The sequence below is a fragment of the Patiria miniata genome, unplaced genomic scaffold (genome assembly GCF_015706575.1).
Source record: "Patiria miniata isolate m_02_andy unplaced genomic scaffold, ASM1570657v1 HiC_scaffold_28, whole genome shotgun sequence".
Classification (NCBI taxonomy): Eukaryota; Metazoa; Echinodermata; class Asteroidea; order Valvatida; family Asterinidae; genus Patiria; species Patiria miniata.
The window spans coordinates 1,298,605-1,312,040 of NW_024037067.1; the positions used below are offsets into that span (position 1 = coordinate 1,298,605).

A 13,436-nucleotide genomic window follows, 5' to 3' on the forward strand; every position below is an offset into this window, starting at 1 on the left:
GCTACCCTGGTAAAATAAAATGTTAAATAAAATAAACAAATGATACTTTACAAATGAGAACAAAATATAAAAATGACCAAAAGTGACAATGCCACATCCGGAGACTATTGAAAAAGGATGGGGAGATTTAAGAGACATAGTCTAAAATGTCATTGTGGGGTCCCAAACATACAAGTACATCCTGTCTTCCATCTAGATACTACTGTACATGATACTCCATGGATATCAGCCCAGGAGATTCTTTGGGGGGGTGGGGGTACACACTTTGCTGTCAAACCTATTGTCCAGACGACTTGATAAATTGACCACTATGCCCATTATAATGGGAAGGCGGGGGATAGCAGACTTTTGGAAGAAGTTTCCATGCTACCTGCCCATTCAGATTGCCCATTTAATTGCCTCTCATTCAGTCCTGCACGCCGCGTTTGACTCTGTGAGGACTAAGCTCCGGATTACATGGGAAACGACAGGTAAAATATTGACAGTTTCTTTTCTTTAAAGAAGGGACTCTTGATCAATTATTCATGGCCTCAACAAAACTTCCTGATTACAAGCAGTAGTGGACCCGTTATATGCAAGTTTGCAGTTTTGTGATGTTCAGGCTTCGTTCTGAATTCAAAGCATAACTGACAGTTTTGCTGTTCGTGATATTTTATTTTGTAACTAAGTACGTCACTGATACTGAAGCTTAAAGTGACTATTCGTGTTTCCGCAATAAATTATCAAGGACAGGCAAGATACTACGTCCATGTTTTCCAAAATTCAGCATGGTTGCAGAAAGGCATCTTTTCCTGAAATAATAATCTCGGAAAGACGTCTGATTCTGTGAAATCCTATTTCGGAAGGACTTCTTGTATTTTGGAAGTCAACTCTCTGTTGGACTAGCCGTGATAATTTATCATGGAAATGCGGAATTGGGGATGATCGCTTTATGCTATATGAATGCAAATCTATTCTTAGTTATCAACTCATACACGCAACATCACATGTTACATGGTGCTACTGTAACCTTTGAATTGCAACCCACACAAGTTGACCATTGTGACCATTAGTGGACTGTCCTAGTTTGGCCTGGGGAGTTCAACTAAACCTTCTATTTACAGACTAAGACCGTTTTTGGTGTCAATGCCCACACTGAAAGGTACAAAGGTTTGGCAGTTGACAAAGGATAACCAAAGGCAAAGGGTAATGTGAAGATGGGTCAATATATGTCCCCAGGGGAAATGTTCTACAGGTATCAATGAATGCGTTGAGGGGGGAGGGGGTGGGGGGTGGGAGGGGGAAGCTACCACCCACTGTGCCCTCCCGTTCATTGCACCAGGGTCAACATTTGGAGAGGAGGGGTTGAATAGTCTAAAACAACCTCCTTGGAGGGGTGTAAAGTGGATTTTGCTGAAGTGGGTTTTGCTGCAAGAAAAGTTGTTGGAAATCATTGTGAAAAGCAAAGGCCTCTCTGGAATTTTCATTCAGGATGGAGAAATTCAAACCCAGCAGCTTAATACTATAGATAAAGTTCAGGATGGAGAACTTCATACGTAATTAGATAGGATGAGGGCCACACAGCATATAGACAGATGTCATCTCTCAAAAGGAATGAGAGATATATTTGTAACCAAAAGAATTCCAAGATAAAAAGTGTCATTGGCAAATTGTGTATATTTCATGCTGTGATCGACTGTTACATTCCAAGAAACTTTTATTTGTCTGAGGCATCTGAGTTCTGTACAATGATGTAAAATCAGGTGACTTCTGTTTGGTGCCCTAGCTCACAGACATAATTTTTCCATTCTGGGTGAAAAAGTAAGTCACACCTCCAAACAGGTGGGGAGGGGGTACTTGTAAGACTGCATATTGTGTTTCCATGTCAAGAGTGACAATATTCACTCAAAATATAACCAAATAAATTATTATAACAAGAAATGGTAACTTTGGGAGACATTCCCATAGACTTGTGCACAAACAATCCTAAATTATGACCCCTAACCCTAACCTAAACTTAACCAACCCTCACCAAACTTTGTAAATATAGGTTTTGCATAAAAGCAATCGAATAGGCTATTTGCAACATTAATTAATATCATCATAGGACTTGAAACATTAGGGAAACATTCAAATGTCTCCCTAACCTACCTTGCCTCCCTAATCTACAACTTTTTAGCAAAATGTGTCTCCGCAATGGGCCATATGGGTGAATTAAACTAACAACATGAACTGAATAATGAATATCAATTAGGGCTGTCCCGAATATACCGAATATTCAATCATCAACAAAATATTCGAATAGCCTTTTGCCAATTTGAATATTTAAAAAAAACACCCCAAAACAACTGTGATGTTATTTTAATCGTAAAGTTGCAGCGCTTCATTGTCAGATGCCACTTTTTTGTTGGCACTAACTTTTTGGTCGACGGCAGTTCATACTTCTCATCCTTTTAGCAGGTAGGCCTACTTATAAAATACTTAATGAAAAACACTTCAGCAGTCCATAATATCGATCGCTGGACGTAAATTTTAACCGGAGTGCTTTGCATGTAACTTTTGACCGGCGCGGCACACACTTGCAGCTGGCGTGTGTAAAACATGATCGCAGATTTTTTAATATTCAAATATTCAGTGAAACGCAGTTAATTGAATACTAAATTATTTGACAATAGACATCCCTAATATTAATAAGTCATTTTGGAACACATTCATACACGTTATTACACTCATGTATTTGCATAATTTGAAGAATTGTCTTTTATCTTCAAATGCAAATTTACACTAACATTTTGGGGACAAAAACACAGCTTCTTGATATGATTCAAAGTCCAGAATTTTAATCTACTGCTCCAGGTGTATTTTATTATCAGAAATACAGCAGCTGTTAAAATTCCACACTTATAAATAAACAAAACAATAATAATTGTTTACCAATAAGTAGCTGATAGTGGGTGAAGTATTTGAACAAAGAATTGTGTGATATTTTGAGCAGAATATACAAGTTCATCTTAACAGTTCTATTTTAGCTCATAATTCTGCTAAAGAGTTAGACCAAGCTCTCTGGTAAGACCAAAAAGTTGGTTCCTTACAAATACATGGACCTATTATACAATGACTTCTATGGTGTTTATTCATGTTTCTGTTCACAAAACCCAAATGAAATGAAACGGCTACATCATGCGCATCGCCAGGATTTTCTTTGGGGGGGGGAGGGAAAGCACATTTCCCCCCAAAAAGCCTTGAACTTTCTCTAGCATATACTCAATTTATCATTTTTTGGTGGGCAGGGGACATTTACCCATCCCAACCCATGCATGGATACCCCTGCAGACTCCCACTTTTTTAAAATGTGTATTAAATTAATAGCAAATACGACTTCACACCTCTTTTCTTTTCTTTTATCCCCTTCTTTTCTTCCTTTAAAAAACATTTTTTGGCTACTTTTTGGTCTTATACGATGGAATTTTGCGTCGGGGTGATATACTCAATTTATCATTCTCATTACTTTTTGGTCGCCCCCTTGACCCATCCTGGCGACGCCCATGTGCTATATGCAACCGAGAAACTTTCATAAATGTCAAATTAGAAAACATCAAGAAATGTAGACATGATTGTTGTGTGCCTTTTTTACAGTCAATCATCCGGTGACAAATTTTTGTTCTTATCTCCCCTAATTGCCCTAATGAGGCAGTAATTATCTTATCTCACTTAACTGACCTAATTTGACCATGATTACAACAATGTGCAATTGACATCAGTTAAAAGAAAAATCAGCTAACTATTCGAGTCTGGGCTTCTCCTGTAGGCCCCATTCCAAGTTGATACGTGTACTTTGGCTCACTGCATGGACGCTTGGCTTCATTTAATTCGCATCCAGATGGCTTATTATCAATTTATTGATCCGAAGTCATTTTTTTTTTATTGTCAGTTGGCCAGCTTCCAGACTGAAGTGTTTCATAGGCGCTCGAGGGCTTCTCGAATTAATCTTCTTAAAGTAGCACAAGGAATGTGGAGTGCCTCTCACACTGTTGCAAGCCTGCGCTCAAACTCTTGAGGTGTCAATGTCGCATTCAAAATTGCCTGTTGTGGTCACGTAACTCTGACTTAAAAGGCATATAGTTTCCAATAAGTACTCCACTCAGAATTCAAAGACGAATGCTCAAAACCAAGCCTGTTGAAATTCAGCTCAGTGGATATTACACCTTTTGAAAAACAGCGAAAAACCATGCACAAACTATTTGGATCACGAAACACGAATAAAGAGTGCTACTGGCACTCTTTATCATTCAATTCGTCACAGACACAACAAACTGACACTCGTAAGTTGCGCATGAGTGCCTGGCACGCACGCGTATTTACAGAACCGCGTCATTTTCGTTTTCATGAACTGACACCAGGCACAGTGCGGCACTGCATGCACGCACTCCGTATATTTTCATTTTCACGAACTGACACTGATCTTAATTTCACCAGTTAAAAAGGTTTTTAATCAAATTTTTGTGTAAGCCCACAAGTAAACGGATGGATTAAATTTGTGTCAAACCTTTCAAAGCATTTTTCTCTGAATTATATTGCCGCAACATGCTTCGTGAAGACGAAAATGGTTCTATTACGCTTCAGTGTTTGATGTGCACTGAAACTTCAACAGGTACACACTTTGCTTACAATTTTGAGAAAAATACAAATGGTCCTATGTACCTTTACGAATTCAAAACTCAACAATAGCATTTCAAAGTTTTGGAAAAATTCCTATTTTTATGGATTTATTGGCTTTTCCGCAAAAAAGCGGAAAAGCCTTTCTTTTTGTTCTCATTTTTGGCTTTTCCGCAAAGTTGCGGAAAAGCCTTTGTTTTTGTTCTCATTTTTTTTTTTTTTTTGGCTTCTTCTTTTTGTCGCCTAAACCCCATAGACTTTGTGCACGTTTTTTCTCAACGCCACTTTTGGCATTAATCTTTGTCATACATCATTCAAAGTTAGCATAAGCATAGTCCCTATAGCAAAGATGTGTCCCGAAGATTGACGTCATGGTGACGTCATCGACTAATTTATTATAGATTTTTGAATATTTAATTTTTCCCATAGACTTTGTACACAGAAATTAAAAAAAAATTGTCGATTTGCAAAGGGCATTTTTGACTCTTTGCCAGTAGTTCGTTTACACCAATCTTTGTCCAAGCAACGACCCTAATTTAAACAACATTGTGTAATGATGACGTCATGATGACGTCATCAGGTGTGTATTTATAGGCAATTAAATTGTGACACTTTTAATATTCAAAAATGCATAAGAAATCAACCGTACGAGTCCGCAGCATTTTGTTGCCGGCAAGTGGTAGAATAGGTTAAGGCCTTTATTTCATTCAGTGTGCGTGAAATCACGTGACCCTTGCTTCCGGTCGAAAAAGGCCCAAACCGGAAGTGGCTTATCATTTAAAAGTGGTAATAGATATGAACTTGCTTTTAACGGTGTTAGTCTCTTGGCTGACAGTATTCTTCAAATCATCTACCGATGACCTCATGCAATCTTCGAGCGCCCTCTAGCGACAGCTTGAAAATTTTCAAAAATGTATTTTGAATAGATGTCTGTGGCGAAGTTTGTCGGAATCGCCAAAATATTGGTGTATATGATGACCTTGACCCACTTAAGACGTGTGCGAAGTTTTAGGCGAATGACGTTATCAGACCGGAAGTTATAATGAAAAGACCCTTTTTCTTTTGAAAATTCCTGAAAAATCAACCATGGCAGTTTTTATATTTGTTTTTACTTTAATTGTCGATTTAAGGGTAGGTCTAAAACATTTGAAAGTTTTGAGGCGATGAGCGAACTCGAACATACCCTGCGCACGCTTAAAACTTCACGTTGACAATACCTCTGCTTCAAAACATGCACAGGACAGGACGTCCACAATGTACATGTACATGCACGTACGTTGTAAATAGGCACATACATCGTATGTCAGTCAGCCTGCAGCGCACGTGTTGCTGAGGTCAAATCCTGTCCACAGTGACCGTTTTAGCCGATTTTCGGCTAACTTTGACAGATTTTATGTTCATGCATGCGCATAGACAGGGACGTACTATAGCACTTTTGGCATTAATCTTTGTCAGATATCATTGAAAGTTGGCATAAGCATAGTCCCTATAGCCAAGATGTGTCCCGAAGAGTGACGTCATGGTGACGTCATCAAGTGATTTATTATGGACTTATGAATAATTAATTTTTCTCATAGACTTTGTACACAGCTTTCTCCACAAGTCTTTCCCTATACAACACTGATATATCTTACTGAGTAGTTCTGAACTTCGGCTGAGAATTACTTTGAGAAGGAAAAAGAAATCGTATTTTTTTTTACGCCTGTCATTTGATTGAAAATATTCCCAAGAGTTAGAATAGCAAGTAATATTTTATAAAAATGTTTCAGTTGAAAGGAAAATCACGCATTTAAAGGTGCAGTTTTTCTGCTGTGGGATTTTTAACCCATTGACTTTGTACACGTTTTCAAGCCACCATTTTCATAACTTGGCGATCTGGAATCGTCATCAAAGTTACAGCCAAGGAAGACCCTCATACAAAAATTATGCCAAGACTATGACATCATGATGACGTCATCATCAAGTGATTTATTATGGATTCATGAATAATTAAATTTTCTCATAGACTTTGTACACAGCTTTTTCCACAAGTCTTTTCCTATACAACACTGATATTTCTTACTGAGTAGTTCTGAACTTCGGCCGAGAATTACTATGAGAAGGAAAAAGAAATCGTATTTTTTTACGTTTGCCATTTGATTGAAAATATTCCCAAGAGTCAGAATATCAAGTAATATTTTATAAAAATGTTTCAGTTTAAAGGCAAATCACGTATTTAAAGGTGCAGTTTTTCTGCTGTTGGGTTTTTAACCCATTGACTTTGTACTAGTTTTCAAGCCACCATTTTTATAACTTGGCGATCTGGAATCGTCATCAAAGTTACAGCCAAGGAAGACCCTCATACAAAAATTATGCCAAGACTATGACGTCACGATGACGTCATCACCTAATTTTTTTATTTTTTTTTGAAAATTTACGTACATATTGTGAAGTCTATATCTACAGAAATGTAAGTCCGATTGGGTTGAAACTTGGTATGTGGCTATACCAGGATGTGTTATAGATTTTAAATGAGGTGACGTCATGATGACGTCATCCTGAGATTTTATATGAATATTTTTTTGTGTGGACCTTTTAGCCATATCTCCCGAACGCAACATGCAAAATGCAAAATTCTTGTTTGCATTTGGTCTGTTATGTAATAGCTATTCGCACAAAACTTGAAAAATGTGTGACGTCATCATCAAAATGCGATTTTTCAAAACTCATATAAGGAAAGGTCCAATTGTCATGAAACTTGGTGGGTAGGTAGTTAATCATACTAGTATGCAAAGTTCGAAGTGACGTCACGATGACGTCATCAAAAAATTTAAAAATATTTGTCGATTTTCAAAGTGCCTTTTCGACTCTTTGCCAGTAATTTATTTAGATCACTCTTTGTCCAAGCAAAGACCTTGTACGCACGCACATACATCGTATTGCCGAGGTCAAATCCTGTCCACAGTGACCGTTTTAGCCGATTTTCGGCTAACTTTGACAGATTTTTTGTTCATGCATATTCAGGGCATATTATTGATTAAAAAAAATCATAATGCGGAAAAGCCCTATGTTCTGTTGCAAACAGACATAGATCTCTAGTTTTTCTTTCTTCTTCTTCTTGGCTTTTCCGCAAAGTTGCGGAAAAGCCTTTGTTTTTGTTCTCATTTTTTTTTTTTTTTTTTTGGCTTCTTCTTTTTGTCGCCTAAACCCCATAGACTTTGTGCACGTTTTTTCTCAACGCCACTTTTGGCATTAATCTTTGTCATACATCATTCAAAGTTAGCATAAGCATAGTCCCTATAGCAAAGATGTGTCCCGAAGATTGACGTCATGGTGACGTCATCGACTAATTTATTATAGATTTTTGAATATTTAATTTTTCCCATAGACTTTGTACACAGAAATTTAAAAAAAATTGTCGATTTGCAAAGGGCATTTTTGACTCTTTGCCAGTAGTTCGTTTACACCAATCTTTGTCCAAGCAAAGACCCTAATTTAAATAACATTGTGTAATGATGACGTCATGATGACGTCATCAGGTGTGTATTTATAGGCAATTAAATTGTGACACTTTTAATATTCAAAAATGCATAAGAAATCAACCGTACGCGTCCGCAGCATTCTGTTGCTGGCAAGTGGTAGAATAGGTTGAGGTCTTCATTTCATTCAGTGTGCGTGAAATCACGTGACCCTTGCTTCCGGTCAAAAAAGGCCAAAACCGGAAGTGGCTTATCATTTGAAAGTGGTAATAGATATAAACTTGCTTTTAACGGTGTTAGTCTCTTGGCCAATAGTATTCTTCAAATCATCTACCGATGACGTCATGCAATCTTCGAGCGCCCTCTAGCGACAGGTTGAAAATTAGCAAAAATGTATTTTGAATAGATGTCTGTGGCGAAGATTGTCGTAATTGCCTAAATATTGGTGTATATGATGACCTTGACCCACTTAAGACGTGTGCGAAGTTTTAGGCAAATGACGTCATCAGACCGGAAGTTACAATAAATAGACCTTTTTTCATTTAAAAATTCCTGAAAAATCAACCATGGCAGTTTTTATATTTGTTTTTACTTTAATTGTCAATTGAAGAGTAGGTCTAAAACATTTCAAAGTTTCGAGGCAATAAGCGAACTCGAACATACCCTGCGCACGCTTAAAACTTCACGTTAACAATACCTCTGCTTTAAAACATGCACAGGACAGGACGTCCACAATGTACATGTACATGCACGTACGTTGTACATAGGCACATACATCGTATGTCAGTCAGCCTGAAGCGCACGTGTTGCTAAGGTCAAATCCTGTCCACAGTGACCGTTTTAGCCGATTTTCGGCTAACTTTGACAGATTTTATGTTCATGCATGCGCATAGACAGGGACGTATTATAGCACTCTTGGCATTAATCTTTTTCAGATATCATTGAAAGTTTGCATAAGCATAGTCCCTATAGCCAAGACGTGTCCCGAAGAGTGACGTCATGGTGACGCCATCAAGTGATTTATTATGGATTTATGAATAATTAATTTTTCTCATAGACTTAGTACACAGCTTTCTCCACAAGTCTTTCCCTATACAACACTGATATATCTTACTGAGTAGTTCTGAACTTCGGCTGCGAATTACTATGAGAAGGAAAAAGAAATCGTATTTTTTTACGCATAGACAGGGACGTATTATAGCACTCTTGGCATTAATCTTTTTCAGATATCATTGAAAGTTTGCATAAGCATAGTCCCTATAGCCAAGACGTGTCCCGAAGAGTGACGTCATGGTGACGCCATCAAGTGATTTATTATGGATTTATGAATAATTAATCTTATAGACTTTGTACACAGCTTTCTCCACAAGTCTTTCCCTATACAACACTGATATATCTTACTGAGTAGTTCTGAACTTCGGCTGAGAATTACTATGAGAAGGAAAAAGAAATCGTATTTTTTTACGCCTTTCATTTGATTAAAAATATTCCCAAGAGATAGAATAGCAAGTAATATTTTATAAAAATGTTTCAGTTTAAAGGAAAATCACGCATTTAAAGGTACAGTTTTTCTGCTGTGGGATTTTTAACCTATTGACTTCGTACACGTTTTCAAGCCACCATTTTCATATTTTGGCGATCTGGAATCGTCATCAAAGTTACAGCCAAGAAAGACCCTCATACAAAAATTATGCCAAGACTATGACATCATGATGACGTCATCATCATGTGATTTATTATGTATTCATGAATAATTAATTTTTCTCATAGACTTTGTACACAGCTTTCTAAACAAGTCTTTTCCTATACAACACTGATATATGTTACTGAGTAGTTCTGAACTTCGGCCGAGAATTACTATGAGAAGGAAAAAGAAATCATATTTTTTTTACGTTTGCCATTTGATTGAAAATATTCCCAAGAGTCAGAATATCAAGTAATATTTTATTAAAATGTTTCAGTTTAAAGGCAAATCACGTATTTAAAGGTGCAGTTTTTCTGCTGTGGGATTTTTAACCCATTGACTTTGTACACGTTTTCAAGACACCTTTTTTATAACTTGGCGATCTGGAATCGTCATCAAAGTTACAGCCAAGGAAGACCCTCATACAAAAATTATGCCAAGACTATGACGTCACGATGACGTCATCACCTAATTTTTTAATTGATTTTTGAAAATTTACGTACATATAGTGAAGTCTTATATCTACAGAAATGTAAGTCCGATTGGGTTGAAACTTGGTATGTGGCTATACCAGGATGTGTTATAGATTAAAAATGAGGTGACGTCATGATGACGTCATCCTGAGATTTTATATGAATATTTATTTTTTTGGACCTTTTAGCCATATCTCCCGAACGCAACATGCAAAATGCAAAATTCTTTTTTGCATTTGGTCTGTTATGTAATAGCTATTCGCAGAAAACTTGAAAAATGTGTGACGTCATCATGACGTCATCAAAATGCGATTTTGCAAAACTCATATAAGGAAAGGTCCAATTGTCATGAAACTTGGTGGGTAGGTAGTAAATCAGTATGCAAAGTTCGAAGTGACGTCAGATGACGTCATCAACAAATTTAAAAATATTTGTCGATTTTCAAAGTGCGTTTTCGACTCTTTGCCAGTAATTTATTTAGATCACTCTTTGTCCAAGCAAAGACCTTGTGCACACGCACATACCACGTAATGCCGAGGCCAAATCCTGTCCACAGTGACCGTTTTTTGCCGATTTTCGGCTAACTTTGACAGATTTTATGTTCATGAATATTCAGGGCATATTATTGATTAAAAAAAATCATAATGCGGAAAAGCCCTATGTTCTGTTGCAAACAGACATAGACCTCTAGTTCTTCTTCTTCTTCTTCTTCTTCTTATTCTTTTTGTCGCCTAAATCCCATAGACTTTGTACACGTTTTTTCTCAGTGCCACTTTTGGTATTAATCTTCGTCATACATCATTCAAATTAAGCATAGTCATAGTCATTATAGCAGAGATGTGCCCCGAAGAATGACGTCATGGTGACGTCATTGACTAATTTATTATAGATTTTTGAATATTTAATTTTTCCCATAGACTTTGTACACAAAAATTAAGAAAAAATTGTCGATTTTCAAAGGGCATTTTTGACTGTTTGCCAGTAATTCATTTAGATCACTCTTTGTCCAAGCAAAGACCCTAATTCAAACAACATTGTGTAATGATGGCGTCATGATGACGTCATCAGGTGTTTATTTATAGGCAATTAAATTGTGACACTTTTAATATTTAAAAATGCATAAGAAATCAACCGTACGCGTCCGCAGCATTCTTTTGCCGGCAAGTGGTAGAGTAGGTTAAGGTCTTCATTTCATTCAGTGTGCGTGCAATCACGTGACCCTTGCTTCCGGTCGAAAAAAGCCCAAACCGGAAGTGGCTTATTATTTGAAAGTGGTAATAGATATGAACTTGCTTTCAACGGTGTTAGTCTTTTGGCCGATAGTATTCTTCAAATCATCTACCGATGACGTCATGCAATCTTCGAGCGCCCTCTAGCGACAGGTTGAAAATTAGCAAAAATGTATTTCGAATAGATGTCTGTGGCGAAGTTTGTCGGAATAGCCTAAATATTGGTGTATATGATGACCTTGACCCACTTAAGACGTGTGCGAAGTTTTAGGCGAATGACGTCATTAGACCGGAAGTTATAATGAAAAGACCCTTTTTCAATTGAAAATTCCTGAAAACTCAACCATGGCAGTTTTTATATTTTTGTTTTTACTTTAATTGTCGATTAAAGGGTAGGTCTAAAATATTTCAAAGTTTCGAGGAGATAAGCGAACTCGAACATACCCTGCGCACGCTTAAAACTTCACGTTGACAATACCTCTGCTTCAAAACATGCACAGGACAGGACATCCACAATGTACATGTACATGCACGTACGTTGTACATAGGCACATACATGTACATCGTTTGTCAGTCAGCATGCAGCGCACGTGTTGCTGAGGTCGAATCCTGTCCACGGTGACCGTTTTAGCCGATTTTCGGCTAACTTTGACAAATTTTATGTTCATGCATGCGCATAGACAGGGACGTATTATAGCCCTTTTGGCATTAATCTTTGTCGGATATCATTGAAAGTTGGCATAAGCATAGTCCCTATAGCCGAGATGTGTCCCGAAGAGTGACGTCATGGTGACGTCATCAAGTGATTTATTATGGATTTATGAATAATTAATTTTTCTCATAGACTTTGAACACAGCTTTCTCCACAAGTCTTTTCCTATACAACACTGATATATCTTACTGAGTAGTTCTGAACTTTGGCCGAGAATTACTATGAGAAGGAAAAAGAAATCGTATTTTTTTACGTATGCCATTTTATTGAAAATATTCCCAAGAGTCAGAATATCAAGTAATATTTTATAAAAATGTTTCAGTTTAAAGGCAAATCACGTTTTTAAAGGTGCAGTTTTTCTGCTGTGGGATTTTTAACCCATTGACTTTGTACACGTTTTCAAGCCACCATTTTAATAATTTGGCGATCTGGAATCGTCATCGAAGTTACAGCCAAGGAAGACCCTCATACAAAAATTATGCCAAGACTATGACGTCACGATGACGTCATCACCTAATTTTTTATTGATTTTTGAAAATTTACGTGCATATTGTGAAGTCTTATATCTACAGAAATGTAAGTCCGATTGGGTTGAAACTTGGTATGTGGCTATACCAGGATGTGTTATAGATTAAAAATGAGGTGACGTCATGATGACGTCATCCTGAGATTTTATATGAATATTTGATTTTTTGGACCTTTTCACCATATCTCCCGAACGCAACATGCAAAATGCAAAATTCTTTTTTGCATTAGGTCTGTTAGGTAATAGGTATTCACACAAAACTTGAAAAATGTGTGACGTCATCATGACGTCATCAAAATGCGATTTTTCAAAACTCATATAAGGAAAGGTCCAATTGTCATGAAACTTGGTGGGTAGGTAGATAATAGTACTAGTATGCAAAGTCCGAAGTGACGTCACGATGATTTCATCAAAAATTCCCAAAAAATTGTCGATTTTCAAAGTGCATTTTCGACTCTTTGCCAGTAATTCATTTAGATTACTCTTTGTCCAAGAAAAGACCATGTACACACGCACATACATCATATTGCCGAGTTCAAATCCTGTCCACAGTGACCGTTTTAGCCGATTTTCGGCTAACTTTGACAGATTTTATGTTCATACATATTCAGGGCATATTATTGATTAAAAAAATCATAATGCGGAAAAGCCCTATGTTCTGTTGCAAACAGACATAGACCTCTAGTTTTCTTATCTAATCTTCCTAAATGGATTAATGT

The 13,436-nt window shown here is 37.1% G+C and overlaps 1 protein-coding gene across 2 annotated transcripts in view; it reads right to left on the minus strand.

Annotated features, from left to right (window-relative positions):
* The window catches only part of LOC119734674 (ras-associating and dilute domain-containing protein-like), a 55,003-nt gene that overhangs the window by 21,714 nt on the left and 19,853 nt on the right, over positions 1-13,436 (minus strand). The window lies entirely within an intron of this gene.